The sequence below is a fragment of the Vulpes vulpes genome, chromosome 11, assembly GCF_048418805.1.
Source record: "Vulpes vulpes isolate BD-2025 chromosome 11, VulVul3, whole genome shotgun sequence".
NCBI classification, from domain to species: Eukaryota; Metazoa; Chordata; class Mammalia; order Carnivora; family Canidae; genus Vulpes; species Vulpes vulpes.
In genome coordinates, this window is record NC_132790.1 from 99,436,846 (window position 1) to 99,456,121 (window position 19,276).

At 35.6% G+C, this 19,276-nt stretch overlaps 1 long non-coding RNA gene across 1 annotated transcript in view; it reads right to left on the reverse strand.

Annotated features, from left to right (window-relative positions):
• Nucleotides 1-8,383: 8,383 nt before the first annotated feature.
• Nucleotides 8,384-19,276, reverse strand: part of LOC140594468 (uncharacterized) — a 43,174-nt gene continuing 32,281 nt past the window's right edge. Inside the window, exons 2-3 of the long non-coding RNA XR_011995315.1 lie at nt 19,049-19,181; nt 8,384-8,475 (exon numbers count right to left, since the gene is read on the reverse strand). This is a non-coding gene — a long non-coding RNA (uncharacterized lncRNA). The remainder of the gene's footprint in view (nt 8,476-19,048; nt 19,182-19,276) is intronic.

Consider the following 19,276-nt stretch of genomic DNA (forward strand, 5'->3'; position numbering starts at 1 on the left):
ACCATACTATCTTGATGATCACAGCTTTGTAATGAAGCTTGAAGTCCAGAATTGTGATGATGCCTCTAGCTTTTCTTTTCTTTTTCAAGATTATTTTGGCTGTTTGGGGTCTTTTGTGGTTCCATACAAACGTTAGGATTGTTTGTTTTAGTTCTGTGAAAGATGCTGTTGTATTTGTAAATAGATTACATTAAATGTGCAGAATTCTCTAGGTAATATAGACATTTTGACAATGTGTTCTTCTAATCTATGAACATGCAACGTCTTTCCATTTCTTTGTCTTATCTTCAATTTCTTTCATCAGTGTTTTATAGTTTTCCAAGTGTAGATCTTTCACTTCTTTGGTTAGTTAAGTTTATTTGCAGGTACCTCATTATTTTTGGTGCAATTATAAATGGAATTGATTCTTGAGTTCTCTTTCTGTTACTTCATTATTGACGCATTGAAATGTAACAGATTTCTGTAGATTGACTTTGTATCCTGTGACTTCACATGATTTATTTATTCATTCGTTTATCAGCTCTAGTCGTTTTTTGGTGGAGTCTTTTGGGTTTTCTACATAAGTATCATGTCATCTGCAAATAGTGAAAGTTTTACATCTTCCTTACCAATTTGGATGCCTTTTATTTTATTTTATTTTACTTTATTTTATTTTACTTTTTGTTGTCTGATTGCTGTGGCTAAGACTTCCAGTATTATGTTGAATAGAAGTGGTGAGACTGGACATTCCTGTCTTACTCCTGACCTTAGAGGAAAACTCTCAGTTTTTCCCCATTAAAGATTCTTCTTAGAGTTTAAGTATTCAGAATTTTGCTGTACTTATTGGGGACAGTGTTAACTGGTAGTTAATGTAGCCTTGGGGCACCTGGGTGGCTCAATCTGGTGAGTGGCCAACTTTTTATTTCAGCTCAGGTCAGGATCTCAGAGTCATTAGATTAAGCCCCTGAGTCAGGCTCTTTGCTAGGTGGGGAGTCTGCTTGAGATTCTCTCTCTTTCTCTCCCTCGGCCCTCCCCCCATGCTCAAGCACTCTGTCTGTCTGTCTGTCTCTCTCTCAAACAAACAAATCTTAAAAAAAAAAAAAAAAAAAAAAAAGGAATATAGCATTTAGGACCTGAATTCCAGTCCCATTTCTTCCACTTACTGGCTATGTGACCTTGAGGTAAGTTAACTGAGTTTCAGAGTTCTCCTTAGAAAATGGAGAAATAATACCTATTTAATAGGGCTCTTGTAAGACATAAATGGCACGATACATAAAAAGTGCTTAGCACAGTGTCTGATACTTGGTGAGTAACAAATAAATAGTGGCTGCTGCTGACCCCAATTCAACTCTTTAGAGCTTGCAAAATGGACCATAACTATTACAAGAACAGGATTCCTCATGAGACTCCCATAACTTCCTGGATATGGGTAGGCCAGAAATTCTCTGGGAACTGTTGAAACATTTGCTTCCAGATCTGATGAATTCCAGGGCTTGTGAAAAATGCAGAAGTGAAAATCATTAACTAGCATCTGCAAAAATCATTATATATGAATGGGTGAAAATTTTGTGTCAGTTCTCATTGGGTCCCAACCAAATTCTAGTTCTTAATGTGTAGCTTTTTACATTTATTTTGCACTTTTGCTTTGGGTTTCGTTCAGTTCTTCTGTTGACATTGGTGAGTTCCCTACAGCCTCATGAACAAACTTGTTCATGTTGTACATTGAGAATGAAAAGTCGATTATGAAAGGACAAATAGGGCCTCAATTAGAAAAAGCTATTGTATGACTATTGTTTGTGATTAGTTGATTTTTGAAAGCTGCAAAAGGTACCCTGTACATTCCTGTACATTGTTCCCTCAGTTCCAAAATAAACACATGATTCTCATCACAAGAAAAAATTGGCTAACTATGTATGGCGATGGATGTTAACTACACTCACTGTGATCATTTTGCAATATATACAAATATCAAATTATTGTGTTGTGCACCTGAAACTAATACATGTTGCAAGTCAACTATATCTAAATTTTAAAAATAAATTAACACATGAAAGTAAAATTCAAATAAATAAAACATGCTCCAACAAGCCCTCAGTATGGAATATATAAAGGCATGAAGTCACTGGGCAGAATTTATAGTAAAATTTCACTACGAAAAATTTCATATTTATCCCCAAATTTGAAGCCTAAAGTTGAACTGAATACTTACTATAAGTGAAACTCAGTTTCACTATTGAATTCATTTACCAGTTTTTTGGGGGTCACTTTGATAGGCTATGTTAAAAAAGCCAAGGAGACATAGACAAAAGCCATCAGCTTCCCTTCTTGAGGCACAAATTAACTTTATAGCATGGGCCATGTTTCCCATCTATAATTTAATAAACTGGGAGAGTAATAAAAGATATTTAAAGGGAAGAGACGTAATACATTAGCTAGCATTTTTCAAATTAAGTAAGCTGAAAGAAGATACTACCAGATAAAAGACAAAATAAGAAACCAGAATAAAAATAAACACAATGGAGTGAAAACAAAAGTTATGAAAGAAAACAAAATGAACTGCATAAGTGAGGAGAAAATTAGATTAAAACAATTGTATATGTTAATAAGAAAAGATAGAGTAGATTTTGCATGATTAAACTGGAGGCTAAAAGATTTAAACAAATCAATAATACTATTAAGATATAATCAGTAATTTAATAGAGTAGGGTATGAGGAGACTATAAACCCAATAGGGGAGTGTGTGTGTGTGTGTGTGTGTGATGTTTGCAACATTAAATTGATACAAATTCAAACGCTTATTGTAGTTACATGAAGCCATTTGCAGTTCTGGAAGTGAAAAAGCCATGAGGCTCAGCATTCGTTCTCTTTTCTACCGCTCTATGCATGGGGTTGCTTCATGGGTCCCATGGCCTATAGGTCCCGTGGCCCGAGAGCTGAGGGGCTGCCAGAGGACACCCAGGCTGCTCCTCTGTGCTTCCCTTAACTGTCGCCTATCACTGCTGTCCTGGCCAGGAGACACCTTCGTCAGGGGAAAACACACTCCTCAATGGATATGGAGCCAAGAATTCCACTGCTTGGAATCCATGTGGATGGCGTGAGAGAGTCCTATGCTAAGTTAAATCAGTCAGTGAAAGATAAATACCATATCATTTCACTCATATGTGGAATTTAAGAACAAAAACAAATGAATATAATGGGGATTTAAAAAAAAAAAAAAGACAGTTAAACCAAGAAACAGACTCTTAACTCTAGAGAACAAACTGATGGTCACCAGAGAGGAGGGGTGGGGGGATGGGTGAAGGAGGGGATGGGGATTAGGAGGGCACTTGGGATGAGCATGGGGTGTTGTATGCAAGTGCTGAATCACTGTACTGTACACCCGAAATTAATATCACACTGTGTGTTAACTGACTGGAATTTAAATAAAGACCCAGAAAAGAAAAGATCCATCGCTTTAGCCCCGTCCAGCAGGGACAAGCATAGTATGTGGCATAACTGATTTTACATCCTTTTGGCAGCAGAAGCCAGTCATCACATTGATAAAGAAATTCATTATACAGACTCTATTACACCTGATTTGGACAAACCTTTTCTGTCTAATCATAGTCAAAGCCGTATTTTTCCCCAAATCGTGTGGTTGCAAAGCCTTTGGAAAGTGTTTACCTATCAATTATTGATGATAAGAGTTAAGGTGGTCAAAGCTGTGTTAGACACGGTTCTTTTAACTCTACTTTGGAAGTCAGAATTAGCATCCAATAACTCCTTAATGCCCATAAAAATATCAATGTTATCATTGATTAAAAACAGTTCTAATGCACAATAGTACATTGCAAGTATTTGTAGTTTAATTATGAAATCAATTGTGTTTTCATATTCTTCAGCCTGAAAATGTCTCATCACGTTATAACTCTAATCCAAAACAAATTATTGTTTTGACTTAATGTCTCTTTATTCTTTTATAATTGTAAATGTTTCTTACTTTTAACTGAATGAACGTTAGGGGATACTTGAAATTTCAAAACTCTAATTACGTATCACTATTTCAATGTGTTTTCGTTACCAGACACCTCAACATTCTTTCCGCATCTGAAATAATTCACCTTAAACCACTTATCTAGAAAGCTTTCAATCTCCTATGGTCTCTGGGGTGCAATCAGTTACTAGGGAGGGTGCCTCTCTACCTTTTTATTTTCCTTTAGATATTGCGATGTTACTAGGCCTCCCTTTAAAAATATTGCAATAGTTTGGTTTGGAAGAAAATGATATCATTTGTAGCTATTACTGGAAAAGTTTGTCATCACCTCAGTAATATTCCTCCTGGTTATTTCATATCTTGGCCGTGGTAATGCCCTTGAAAAAAACATAATAAAGTAATGGAATTCAACTCTCCCCAAGTATCCCTCAAGAACCTATTTTTGTCCTGAAGACCTTCTTCCTTAAATTTTTTTCTTCCTTAGTTCAAAAACCCAATCTTGCCTATATTCCATCACAGATACGCAGAAAATGTTTTCATAGTGCAAATGTATTTAAAGGTGATCATTGGTGTGGGAGAAACAGTAAAGGGTCTCACAGAGAAACCCTCATCAGCTACTGTGCCCTCGGAGGATGACCCTGTAGAAATCACTGGAATACACAATATTGGAGAGATTTACAGCCAGTTCACCCACAGGATGTGTTGGACATCTAGCCAGAAACTAGGCACCTACCCAATTTGGAAAGTAGAATTCCAAAACAATCATTCATAGGCAACAGTCTGAGGAGAAAACACCACCTCTTCCTAAGGAACTTAGATTTTTATGACTGGAGGTTTCATTCTCGAACTTGTATGAGAAAAAAAAAATGTGATATTTAAAGAGAGTCTCCCTAGCATCTCCTGACATTGCAGAATTTTAAAATGTATTATGGTAGTTCCATAGATGCTGGTCTTTCTTAACAAAACTGTGATTTTTTTTTTTTTTAACTAACTGTCCTAGCACACGGAATGACTGCGCAAAATGCAAGTCAAGATACAAGGAAATAATTCAAAATATATCAAGGGAAAAGATAAAACTGAATTCAAAGCTATGTAATAGTAAACATTTACATAGCATTTACTGTGAGTCAGCTACTGCTTTCAACACTTCATATATTTTAACACGTTTAATCTTCCCAAGAAGACTGTGAGCTGAGTTTTACTATAAATGCCATTTCTCAGATGTGGAAACCCAAATGTGGAAACGAGCTTACAGTTGGAGAGAATAGTCATTTCAACCCAAGGGAGTCCGACTCTGGAGCTAGACTCACAAGCACTAAGCTACAGTGTCTCTTAATTATCTTTGCTGTGTTTCCATGTTCAAGAGCACAAGATTCAGGGCTGAGATCTCCGAGTGGAGCTAAAACAAGACATTTCTTGTATCAATACTGATTCACTGGATGTACCAAAGCGAACAAGTAAAATTAATAAGCAGTGTTGGGGTGGGGAAAAAAAATCAAAAGACAATGAGCATGACATCCTATTAAAATAAAAAGATGACAATTAAAATCAAAATATAATTTTTAAAAGTTTCATTGGGAACTAAACATTTAAACAGAGCCAGGAAAAAAAAAACCAACAAAATATTAAAATGTAATTCTTAGGGGACAAATATCACTGGAGAAAAAAAAATGGTTTTAGCTCTTTTTTTTTTTTTTCGGTTTTAGCTTTCTGATGAAGGCCTGGGAAGCCAGAGTCCTTATCCCACATTTAAAAAATAAATTTACTAAAGGTGCCAACTGATGGGCTTTGTTTAAAGATAAATTTTAAATATGACTTAGGCCTTCAGCACACAGACTCAATATCCTTCAGTCATTAGAGATATGTCTGTCCTAGCAAAAACATAATTTTCTGGCACATAAGATATACCTTAACAATAATATGCTTTAAAATATGTCAGGTTAGCAATGATACCAGCATAATAATTCTTATGTTTACTCAGTGTATCCCTAAGTCCAATGCTGTCAGTTCCAACTGCAAAGCTTGTCATAATAACTTGCTTTTATTCATGAAGCATGAGGTATTCTACTAAACACGGCCTTCGTCAAAATGTTGAACAAATGTTTTTTTAAAAATCAACACATGAAGCCCATCTCACTCTATCTTAGCAGATTCGTTCTCAGGTAATCAATCCCCAAGGGAGTAGCTTCAGAGTCGGGAATCCAGCTCCCCTGAAAATGATTGATACACACAGTAGGTATTTGACCAATATTCCTTACGTGAATGAATAAATAAATACATCTTGCCATATAAGCAAAAAAGCAGAGTGTGTTTCTTTGAATACGATAACATAAAAACTTGAATTTCTCTTTCAGTTTCCTATTAAGGATAAAACATTATGCCACCCAAAATTCGCCACTCTGGCATACAGATTATTGTGAGCTGAAGGCAATTGAAAAGAAGCAGATAGAAGAAAAGCTCTCTGTCCTCTTCCATTTGCCTAAAAGCAGAACATAAATTTGCAAAGATGCCCCTCTCCTGTCTGCCAGAGGACGGAAGTTAATCCCCAAAGACTAGCTCTAGATGCTTATCAGCCCAGAGAGGGCACCAGAGGAACCTATATAAGGAATCCTACTAACTAGCCCTATGTTCCATTAGTTCCCTACACGTTTACCTTCCCACATGTGCCATTGTGGAAATGCAGTCCTTTTCCTTTGTCTTGTCATTTCTCTAAAAATTTATTTTTCTTTTGCTAAGAGGGTGTATGAGCTCAAATTCTAAGCACCCCTTTAAGTCACTCACCCACCCCTGAGTATTCCCATGTGTATGTGCAATGTACGTGTTCATCAGCCTCTGTTTTTCTCTTGTTTATCTGTCTTTTATCAGTCTTATTTGCTAGGCCTTGGTCAATAAATCTAAGATGGGTCAAGGGGAAGAAGGGTTTCTTCCCCATGCTATTAAAGTGAAATATAAAAATAATACAGGACAGAGATCACATTCAGACCAGAAAATAAAAGTAAAATAAAATAAAATTTAATTTAAAAGGCCAATCATTTGCAAGAAACCGGTGTTTCTTACTCAGCTGAGGAATTGAGCTGATAAAAACACATGATGCATTCTACTGCTGGCACATTCAACCCCTTGAACCAGGCTGAGACCCCTCCAGTTGTCCTCAACTCAGGGAAAACAGAAACACGTTGATTTGGAGGAAGGAAATAAATTGGCACTGTTGAAACCTTCATTCCTCAAATGTCTTTTTGCGTCTGAAACCATGAGGCATCCGAATTGTACCTTCCATGGTCTGGGGCCATGGAGCTTCCTCCCAAAGTGGAGAGTGAAGCCAGGCTGAGGGTAGAAGCAGGAGGAAAGAGTGTGCTCTGGATGCTCCCAGTGGTGGACAGACGATGCATCTGAACAGAGGTAATTCCCTAAAGGGTCACAGTCTTTCCAACTCAAAAATTTTGAAATCTGGATGCCAGAACTTCCAATATCCTCCTAATGATATAACAAACCTTAGAACATTTCTTATTCAAGATCCATTTGCCCTTTACAACATGTGGTGATGCCAGTGTACGAGAATTTTCTCATGGGCCTAGAACATGGGTTGGCCTTGGCCTTTTTACATTTTCTAAAGCAGGTATTTTCAAAAAGCGGTAATACTGCTTCTTTGGGGACCAGTGAGGATGTGTGGAAACTTTGGAGGTTGTCACAGGTTATCAGAGGGGCACCATTGTTATTTTGTATGCTAAATGTCCTGCTGTGTGTAGAGCGGTCCATCATAATAAAAAATAATCTACCTAAAATACTGTTAAGGTAAGTGCTTCTATTGAGACCAGTCCATGGAGCAGAAGTCATTAACTGAAATGTCACGCAGAGGATCAAAATGTAAAATGGATGAAAGCAAAATCACATGACGGATAAAATGACAAAATTTTGGCGGAATGCCCGTAAAAACCACAAAGAAAATGGGAGGTTCGCTATCACCCGTTTTTACTCAGTGTTGTTCCTGAAATTCTTACTGTGCACAAGGATAGGAAACAGAAAGAAAGAATTCCTTAAAAATTATTATAAATAACTAACTAAGCAATTCAAATGCCTAGATACAGATATATACTCAGCTAATAATAACCCCATATGCTAATAATAGGAAAATCAAATAACAATATAATTTACAATAATAATAAAAATACAAAATGCCTACCTATAGCCTTGATTAGAAAAATCAGATCTATTTGAGGAAACTATTGGAGAGAAAAACTATCAGAGAGCGTGGCATAGAGACATCATTGTTCTGGTTGGAAAAATAAATAATTGGAAAGTCACGTATTCTTTATCAAGTTATTTATTGGTTTATTACAATGCCAATCTATAGTCTTTTCTTCCTTCTTCCCTTCTTTTCTATATTATTTTCTCCTCCTCCACCTCCTTCCTCCTCCTCTTCTTCTTCTTCTTCTTCTTCTTCTTCTTCTTCTTCTCCTTCTCCTCCTTCTCCTCCTTCTTCCTCTTTCTCTTCTTCTGCCTTACAAAATTATTGCAATACGTATCTGGGAAAATAAGTAAGAAACTGTTACATAATGAAGAATTTATCTGATCTTTGATTCCCAGGAGAAAGCTGTAAATCCCTTGGAGTTTCCTGAGTGATAAAAATGTCTTTGTTATTCATGGTGGACCCCTGATGACACTTGAGTTATGCAAAACAAGTGACTCAAGGAGGACCCCTAGTTAGCTTCAGGATGGGAGCTGGTCATGCCAGAAAGACCAACCATGTAATTAGAGGATTGGGACTCTGAGCCACGTGATACCAATTCAATCTGCCAACCTCTGAGAAAGGAGGAGTGATCGGTGATTCAATCAACCATTCCTGTCTAATGAAAACCCAGTAAAAAACAACTCTGGTCACCTGAAGCTTGGGTAAACATCCCTGGTTGGTTATTGTACACTGATGTGTCAAAAGAGTGACGTGTTCTAAAGACATGGAAGCTTCACATTTAGGAACCTGCCAGACTGCCCTATGCACTGCGCCCTTCGGCTGGTACTCATTTATATACTTTATTATAAAGCTGTAATCATAAGTATAGTGCTTGACTGTGTTCTGTGAGTCATTCTATTGAATTATTGAACTTGAGGGGACTGTGGGAACCCAGGAATTTGTAGTAGGTCAGAAGTGCAGGTAACCTAAGGACACTGGAGCCTGTGCCTGGTATGTAAATGAGGAGAGAACCATGGAGAATTCTGTCCTTAACCTGGGAATTCCATACTAACTCTGGGTAGTCAGTGTCAGAATTGCATTGCAAAAATAACAGCAAATAACATTTTCATTCAGACAGTAAAAACCAACTCGATCCTTCCATAGGGAAGAATCTATTTTTGTCCCATTGATCTGTCTGTTTATTCTATAAGACTTGATTTCAAAGAAGAAATTTCAAACCAAAATTCTCCCTGTTGAAGACAACTCACGGTCTCTCATGATTCTACACTCCTGTAAGCAAAGATTTGCTTGGTTCTGGACTATCATGGATATATTTTTTTAATATTTTAGTTATTTATTTAAGAGAGACAGAGCACTTGAGGGAGAGAGCAGGAGTTGGGGACAGGGTTCCAGAGGGAGAGGGAATGAGAAGCAGACTCCCCACTGAGCAGGGAACCTGACAGAGGGCTGGATCCCAGGACTCTGAGATCATGACCTGAGCCGAAGGCAGACACTTAACCGACTGAGCTACCCAGGTGCCCTATCGTGGATATTTGCAGAGCAAATAGCCTTGGAAGACAGGGATAGAGTTTCCCTGTAGAGTTAAAAACAGGCATGCTTATTGCCCATTATATATGGTTTCTCTAAGCTCGAGATTTTTCTCGGACAGTGCAATCCACTATGTGTGCAGTATCACTTGACCTTCTTCAAGTTATCCTGTGGGAATCGGGGCTCAGAGGACTGGCACAAAATAATTTTGATACTCTGGCTTCTGATACTACTGTAATAAAATCTTTTGTCTCAGACTTAGGAGTCTTGTGTCTTCTACTAGCATTTATGAAACTGTAAAGACTAATTTTTTGCTTTGCAGGTGATAAAATCTTTGACCCTTCATTGTTTTTGACACCTTAGTCTTCTTGTATCTGCCTTAACAAAAAGATTTCTGGCAAAGCATTACAGCTACTCCAGCCTTATGCTCACCTCAAGAATAAATATGAATGTGCTCTCAGGCGTATTAACTGGTCACATTTCAGGAAGCTAAAAGTAGTTAAGGATCTTTCCTAAAGAGTGACACAGAAAACACTTCAAAAATTTAGTGAGAATTGAGTAAATGTGAACATGATTGGAAATGTTGGATTAATTTGAATTTCTAAACTGAGATTAAAAGGAACGGGATATAAGTTATGTGATGTCGTGGTTTGGGAGAAGTAAGAAATATTAAACAACTTGAATTAACTTTACCATAAAAAATTTAAAAATGTATGAGTGAATGAAGCGTTGATTTATATGTAGGCATTTCAGATAGATAGGGAGAGAGAAGTTTGAGAGATAATAGATATTTAGATGCATAGATAGATACACGGTTACATAGATATTGTATTTTAAAACCGAAGGGCAGCAATGTGAAGAGTCTTTTTCTCCACCCTTCTCAAAACTGGCTTTCTCTACTCCATTCACATAACATACTGTGACCATGATACAGTTCCAGCCTCACACAGAGACTAACTGTCCCTCCTAGAACCTAATTCCTAACTCTCATAAGAAATAGACAAGTCCAGGGACGCCTGGGTGGCTCAGCGGTTGAGTGACTGCCTTTGGCTCAGGTTGTGACCCTGGGGTCCTGGGATCAAGTCCCACATCGGACTCCCTGTGGGGGGCCTGCTTCTCCCTCTGCCTGTGTCTCTGCCTCTCTCTCTCTCTCTGTGTGTGTCTTTCATGAATAAATAAATCCTAAAAAAAAAAAAAAGAAAAGAAAAGAAAGAAAGAAATGGACAAGTCCAGGTTGGGTCAGATGCTCCCTTCTGATCTAATCAACTCTGCTAGAAATTACCATCATGTAGGACAAATGTAACTAGTAGGCACCTGCTGCTGCTGTGAGCATGAGTTCTAGGAAAAAAAAGGCATTAGGCAGAAATTTCAAGAGATGTGTGGTAGAGTGAGTAATCTGACGTATTGAAGGAGATGACTAATTATTCCAACAGTCAGAACACAGGTGAAGCACATGCCATACACTGGAAAGCCCTGCACTAACTCATCCACATATTTCCCATGTGTTCAGGTTAGGATAAAAGGGAACTAATTCCTGGTATTTATTTGATAAGAAATAAATAATCCAATAAATATGCTAGCTCAGGGTTTCCCACAGCTAGCCCTATAAAACACCGAACTTAGGGCACGTAGAGTCGTAGCCTATACTCACTGAGATATTTCAAAAATGCCAAGTTAAATACACGCTTTTTAAAACAAGCTTCCTTTTATGCAGACATCTAAAATTCTTAATGTATAAATATTCACTAAGAATCTCCAAGAAAGATACTTAGTATGAAAGATTTCCCAAATATATTTAACCATTTTTCAGTGGAGCAACTCAGGCTATATGAGCACTAACTACATGCTATCTGCAGAGGAATCTTCCACATAAAATATGAACATAATTGTATAAATCTCTGGACAATCATGAATAAAATCCTGTTTTTTTTTTACATAAATGGGTTGGGTCCTTCCCTTTTTCTATTTTTAACACCACTGGCCTCATGCAGAGGGGGAAATGCATGTCTCATATATTACAGTGCAGTGTCTATATACTAAAAGATAGCTCAAATAAATTGGTATAAACCCAGTTTCTTTTTTAGCATGAATCATTATGTTGGGATTTTTAATGTAGTAGTTTGATAGGTACATGAGTTGAATCAGAAAACTATTCATATAAATGCAGAAAAACTGATTGTTAATGCTAAATTGAGAGCGAAAATGTCTAAATGTGTCAACTGATGTTGATGATAAATTTTAATGTATTCATAAATATTTTGGTTGTTACTAGGAGGTCTTTGTTCATGGGCTGGAGGTTATAGCTAGAAAACTAAGATGATGCCTAGAAAATCCAAAATGGTCACTTTATTATAATTCTTATCTATTCAATTTGTATATATGTGTGCAAGCCTTGGTATGAATGCACATAACATTAATTTGGAACACCTAGAGATAGAAAGGAATACTATTTCTAAAACTGGAAATTGAGAACATAATACAAGTGTCAATATTTCAGACTTCTGTCTTCCTCTCACGAAATTAATTTGGTAGGAGACCCAAGGGGGTCTAATATAGCCCATATTGTTACTAATAACACATCTTCATCTGCATGTGAAGAATGTTTTGGCCAAATGAGTGTCACAATCCCTGCTGGAAAGTTAGTCTCATTGCTTCTGAATGATTATAAGAATCATGAAAACCAAAACTAGACCACGATTTTTGAAATTGCAATTTTTTCCCTCCAAAGCTCGATGCTCCTATTTGGAATGTGTATCTTTTGCTAGGAAATTGGACTTTCTGGTACAACTCCTGACCCTGTTAATAAATTACTCTCACTTTCCCAAAGTTAATATATGTGCAGTGCAGTGTATTATTTAGTCCCTTGTTAATCAAGTCTTTTAAAAACACCTACAAAACTGAGAGGGGCAGGAAGCATAGGAGAGGATTGGTGCAGAGGGTATAAACAGTATAAATTACTCATTTTTCTCAAACAGCATTCATCAAATAGGCAAGATAAGACCACGAACAATAAAAAGCTGTACTATATAATTAAGAACAAAAATTTTTGATAGTCCAAGAGCTGTAAAAAAAAAAGATTGTAAAGGGCACCTGGGTGGCTTGGTTGGTTAAGCATCCAACGCCTGATTTTGGCTCAGATCATGATGTCAAGGTCTTGAAATTGAGCCCTGCATGGGTCTTCATGCTCACTGAGGAGTCTCCTTGAGATTCTCTCTCTCTCTTTCCTTCTGTCCCTACCCCTTCATTTGTGCACACTTTTTCTCTCTCAAATAAATAAATAAAATCTTTAAAAAATATGTTGTGATAAAAAAATAAATCAAAATAACTAGCAAAAAAAAGGCTTGTTGGGGAAGGTAAGCCTAAGGTAAACTTTAAGTTTTTTAAGAGAGAGTATGTGTGTATGTGCATGCACACATACACGTGCATGTGAGCAAGGGGGAGGGGCAAAGGAAGAGGGATTCTTTTTTTTTAAGGAAGAGACTTTAAAATATGTTTATATAATTTATTTATTCATGAGAGACACACAGAGAGGCAGAGACATAGACAGGAGGAGAAGTAGGCTCTCCACACGAAGTCTTATGCAGGACTTGATCCCAACATCCTGGGATCATGACCTGAGCCAAAGGCAGACACTCATCACTGAGCCACCCAGGTGCCCCCAAGAGGGAGAGAATCTTAAGCAGGCCCCATGCCCTACATGGAGCGCAATGCAAGGCTTGATCTCATGACCCTGAGATCATGACTTGAGCTGAAATCAAGAGTTGAACGCTTAACCAACTGAGCCACCCAAGTGCCCCAACTTTAAGCTTTTAATAGAACTTGAAGAATGATAAAGACAGGAACTTAAAATGGGGGTAATATGACAGAAAAGAGGAGGAGAATAAACATTGGACAAAGAAGGAGAATAGCATGCCTGGATATGAAGATTATTTTTAAGCAATAGTGGGACAATCAATTAAGTTCATAAGATGAGCCTTAAATTTTAAGCATGGAAATTTGAATTGAAAAAAAAAAAAGAAAATTTGAATTGGTGTGGTAGGAATTAAGAAGACGCTATAGACTATAGAGAGTGAACTTTTTAAAAATCTGCCAATTTAAAATTTTTTACCCAAGAAAAATATTTTTCAAAACAAAAGTAAAATAGACTTTTTCAGACTTAAAAAGATGGAAGAATTTATTGCTAGTAGACTTTCTACTCTAAGACTATATTAAAAGTAGTCTTTTAAGTAGAAAGAAAATGACACCAGATGAAAATATGAGTCCATGCAAAGAAATGAAAAACACTAGAAAGAGTAAAAACAGAAAAAGTAATTGGAAAGACTTTCTATCTTATTATTTAAATGTCTTTAAAAGATAACAAACTATTCTTTTTAAGATTTTAATCATTTGAGGGAGAGTATGAGTAGGTGGGGAGGAGCAGAGTGAGAAGAAGCAGGTTCCTCCCTGAGCAGAGAGCCCAATGCAGGGCTCCAACCCAGGACCCTGGGATCATGATCTGAGCTGAAGGCAGATGCTTACTCGGATGAGTGTAAGTATCCCAATAACTTGGGACTGCTTAAAGAAAGCTTAAGAAAAAATAATAGTGTATTGTGTGGGGTCTATAACATATGTAGAAATAAACTGTATGGCAACAATATCACAAAGGCCAGGAGGAGAGATATGGAAATATACTGTTGTGAGGCTCTTATACTATATATGAAGTAGTATACAACTTAGGGCAAACTGTGGTAAGTTAAATATGTATACTTTGAACCTTAAACAACCCTAAATATGTACACATACACACATGCATACACACCAGAGTTATAACTAGCAAACCAATAAAAAGGGTAAAATGAAATAATAAAAAATACTAATCTGAAAGAAGTCAGAAAAAGCAATAAAGAAGAACAAAGAACATGTGGGAATATAGAAAACAAATGACAAGATGGTAGAGTTACACTCAACAATATCAATAATCACATTAATTATTAGTTATCTGATATCTAATATCTATATCATCTAATATCTAATAGTTAATGATTAGATATCTAATTAAAGGGTAGAAATTGGATTTAAGAAAAATCTAGACACAAATATATGCTTCTTAGAAGACAACCACTTTAAATATAAAAACAGAACTAGACCAAAAGTTAAAAGATGGGAAAAAATATATACCAGCTTAGCATTGATCACTAAAATTAAATAATATCAGCTAATATAGGTTTTAGAGCAAAGCATGTTACCAGGGATAAGAAGTGTTATTTAATAAATGATAAGGGACTCAATTCATTCAAAAGACCTTGAATTCTATATTTTTTGCATCTCATAAAAGCTTTAAGTTGCATGAAACAAGACTGATAAATATGCAAAGAAAAATAAACAAATCCACAATTATAGTTGGAGATCTCAACATCATCAACCATAATAGTTGATAAAATGAGAAGACATAAAACCAATAAGGATGCAGGAGATGAATAACACTATCAACCAATTTGATCTAATTGGAAATTATAGAACATTCCACCTATAAACAACAAAATGCACATTTTTCAAGTGCAAATTAAACATTTGCTAAAATAAACTATAGTCAAAGCCATAAAACAAGCTTTATTTATCCTGAAGAGATTCATGTTATACAAAAAAAATATTATATAACCTTGATGGGATTAAATTAGATTAGTGTTAGTATTAGTGTTAGTAGTAGTAGTAGTAGCAGTAGTAGAATTAGAAAGATATATGAAAAATCCCAAATATTTGGAAAATAAATAATATACTTCTGGATAACCCAAGAGTCAAAGAAGAAATTTTGAAATCAGAAAATATTTTGAACTGAATGAAAATATGGGATACAGTACTTAGGGAAAAAATATAGCAACAATGACTATATTTGAAAAGAAAAAAGGCATCAAACTAATAATTTCAATTTATACATTAAGAAACAACCAAACAAAAAAACTAGAAAAAAGCAAAGTAACTCAACTTAAGCAAAATAAAGGAAATGATCAAAACAAACATCGATAAAGCAAACAACAGAAAAACAGTAGAGAAAATCAATGAAATTAAAAAAAAAACTAATTCTTTAAGAAGATCAACAAAACTGAAAAATTTGTAGCCAGACTGATCAAGAGAAGCAAAGTGAAGACATCAGAAATGAGAGAGAGTGACATCACTACACATCCTACAGACACTAAAAGGATAAAAAAGGAATATTATAAACAACTTTATGCCAATAAATTCACCTTAGATGAAAGGAAAAAAAATCATGAAATGTTTACCAACCCTCGCTCAAGAAGTAAATCACTAGACTAGCCCTAATCTTAATCTAGATTTATCTTAATCTATTTAAGATTAAATTCATAGTTAAAAACTTTCTCACAAAATGGAATTCTACCAAATATTGAAGGAAGGAATATTATCAATACCAAAGTCTCTGAGAAAGTTGAAGAGAAAGAAACACTCCTCAATTCATTATATGATGTCAGCACGACCCTCAAACCAAATTCTGAAAAGACACTCCAGAAAACTGCATTCTAATATCCCTCATGAACACCGATGCAAAATTTCCAAGCAATATGAAGTCCTAGCCAATATATCCTTGATGGTTAAAAGTAATTGCTCTCTGTGTTCTCTTTTATAGTCAAAATTGGTGTATATACGAAGTTAGCCTTAATCTGCTCTTAGAACTTGTAAAGGGATACATTTTCCAGGTTTGAGGCCATTTTTTGTTAATTTTTTTATGAAATTTAGCAAAGATAAAGTATCTGTTCACACAGCTCAATGAATTCTCATGCACTGAACACACCTGTGTACCCAAACCCAGATCAAGAAACAAAATCTCACCAGCACTAGGAGCCCCTCTTGCACCTTTCACTACCTACCCCCTCTAAGAGTGACCACTATTCTAAGTTCAAATAACAAAAATTAGTTTTAACATATTTGGTTTTACCAGTCAACTTTTTAAAAATAATCACTCTGTTTGACAGTTATTTGGAATTATTCTCCAGACTTTTTGGAATAACCATCCATTTCATTAAAATATATTTTGTATGTATCCCCACTATTTATTTACAGACTATAGAAGTAATTTTTTAAAATCACGAATTATTATTTCCCAGCCTATATATACTTAGGGCAAGATTCATCATTAACGTAAATTCATTTTACAAATAGACTTCCTGATAATCAAACTTCTACAACAGGCTGGTTGTATCTAATTGGATCAGGAAAAACAGAACCAACAGGATATAGATGTGTGTATGTGTGTGTGTCAGTGTGTGTACATGTGTAAATATCTAGCACATTAGCCTAGCCAAAAAAAAAAAATACATAAAATTAACCATCATAGGGTGGAATTCATCCTTTGGGAAGAAAACGTCTCCCAACCTTAATACCTTGAACAAGTGAGGACTCAGACCAATAAAGGCCTCAAAAATTAATAAAGGGCAATGTCTTAATTTTTTATTTAAACATGATACATAATATGTGTGTATAAATTTAATTTGAATATTTTAAAATACAAATAAAAGTTGTAATATTATCTCTTAGCCAAAGTGGATAGTTTCCTAATTTCCCACTGTGTTGTTTTCTAAATGATACATGATTTTTTGAAAAAAAAGTAGTACCAACGTAAGTGAATTTGTGTCTTAGTTTAAACAACCTGGTAAAATAAAATCTTTGGTATTGATTTATGTCATCATTCCAATTTTTTTAATTCATTAATTTTATTAATCTATACTTAGCCATTGCCTACCTTATCAACTTTCTTGGAACCCAACCTCCTAATCAAACAATGATCTGGAAAGCCATTTAACTCATGAGAATCGAAATTTTCTGTGAAATATAACTGCTTCCTTTTATAACATGTAAAATCTTTGTTTTTTAATTATGTTTATACAATGTATTTCTTAAATGAAGACCTTCAGAAAAGTCTAAAATTCATTCATATTTAGCCAATGGATATTTTTATATGCTGTATTTTGGGTAAGGAAAAGTTTATTATTTAAATCCTCCAACAAGAGGAAATAGGTCTACTTCAGACAACTGAGTTTTAACAAACTCAGTTTGGTTTTTATTAGAATTTCATCCTGAGAAATAGCTGGTATCATTACCTGCTTTGTTCTCCTTGGTGATTCAGTTTCACCTTTGTATTTACAATAGTGGAGAAACACTATAGCCTGAATAGTTTTGGCTTACTTTGGGTCTCCTATAATTTCATTGTAATAGTTTTGCTTGGCATCCAAATTCTATGTAAGTCCCAGTTTATATTCCCCTTCAACTGAATAATTACTAGTCACCACATTTCCATAGTCTCTGCCAACATTTTTTCCTTCCAGTGGTACTGGAAAGTAGTTTTTGTTCTGATTGTGTTTGTTTGCCGAAGGCATTTATTAAGATTTGATAAAGGCTCTAAATGGACTACATTTTCTTCAACTGGTTCTGCACATATTCAAGACCTTGTCGAGTGAGCCCAGTTGGTTGGTTTGTTTAAATTCAGAGTTGTTGTTTTTTCCCCCTATTATGTGCTTTCAAGATCTGGAAAGTTTTAAGGGATTGTTTTGTGTGTGTTTTTTGGTTTCTTTTTTTAATCAACTACAGGCTCTTTTGAGAACCACAGATATAGCCGAAATAACTTCACTTGTTAAGATGTATAGTGTAATTTAAGAAAACCTCAGGCTTTGGACCTTTGAGCCAAATATACTACCTGTTTGAGTCCTGGCCCCATAATCTGCTTACCTGTCTGTGCCCTTGTTGACTATTCTTACAGGAAAGTGTAGCTGGGGAATGGGGAAACCAATAGTTACCTATCTTCAAAGGTTGCTATGATTAATACCATACACACAATTAAGTGCTGAGTGTTTGTTATGGAGTGCTAGACACACTCCATCTTTGGAGTAAATAACTCAGTAAACTAAACCACTTAGATATCTAGTAAACTCTGTAGTTGGCCAGTTGAAGTAGTCAATGGAATGTTGCAGTCGACATACAGATACTCCTTTAAATTCAAAGAATTTAATTTAGATGAGTTAAATATGCTTAGAGCTTCCCCTAGGAATATTAATTAGGAATTTATGTGTCTTTAAGTTATTCAGGTAAAATAACAGATCATTCTTAACAGTTATTAATTCCAAATTACCATATTTCATCAATTTAAAGACACATTGTTTTCACATCTTATCTTCTATGATATTAGGATGCATTTTACAATATATGATCATAAACCACAGTCAAGTCAGCCAGGTCTCCCCTGAGCATCTAGGGCTCAGCTTTAGCTTTCATATTCTCATCACTTCAGTTGACCTACATGCCTGGTTGATACCATATATGTTCAGTTTAACTGTCTCTTTGAATGTCTTTTAAAAGATTACAGTATAACTCAGCATTAAAACCCCCAAGGTTACCATGTGTACAGGAAGACATGGAGACACAGCAGTTGAATATACATTTCGTACTAAAGAGGCAGATGTTCATCTTTGAAGGGATATTCACAATTCCATTTTTTCTTGCAATGCAACAATCAAATGCTTTATAAACCTAAGAAAAGATGACACAAGTGTGAATCGTTATGATGGTTCCTTCCTGAAATACACGCAACTGTCTATTGACACTTTCTAATAAGATCAGTAGTT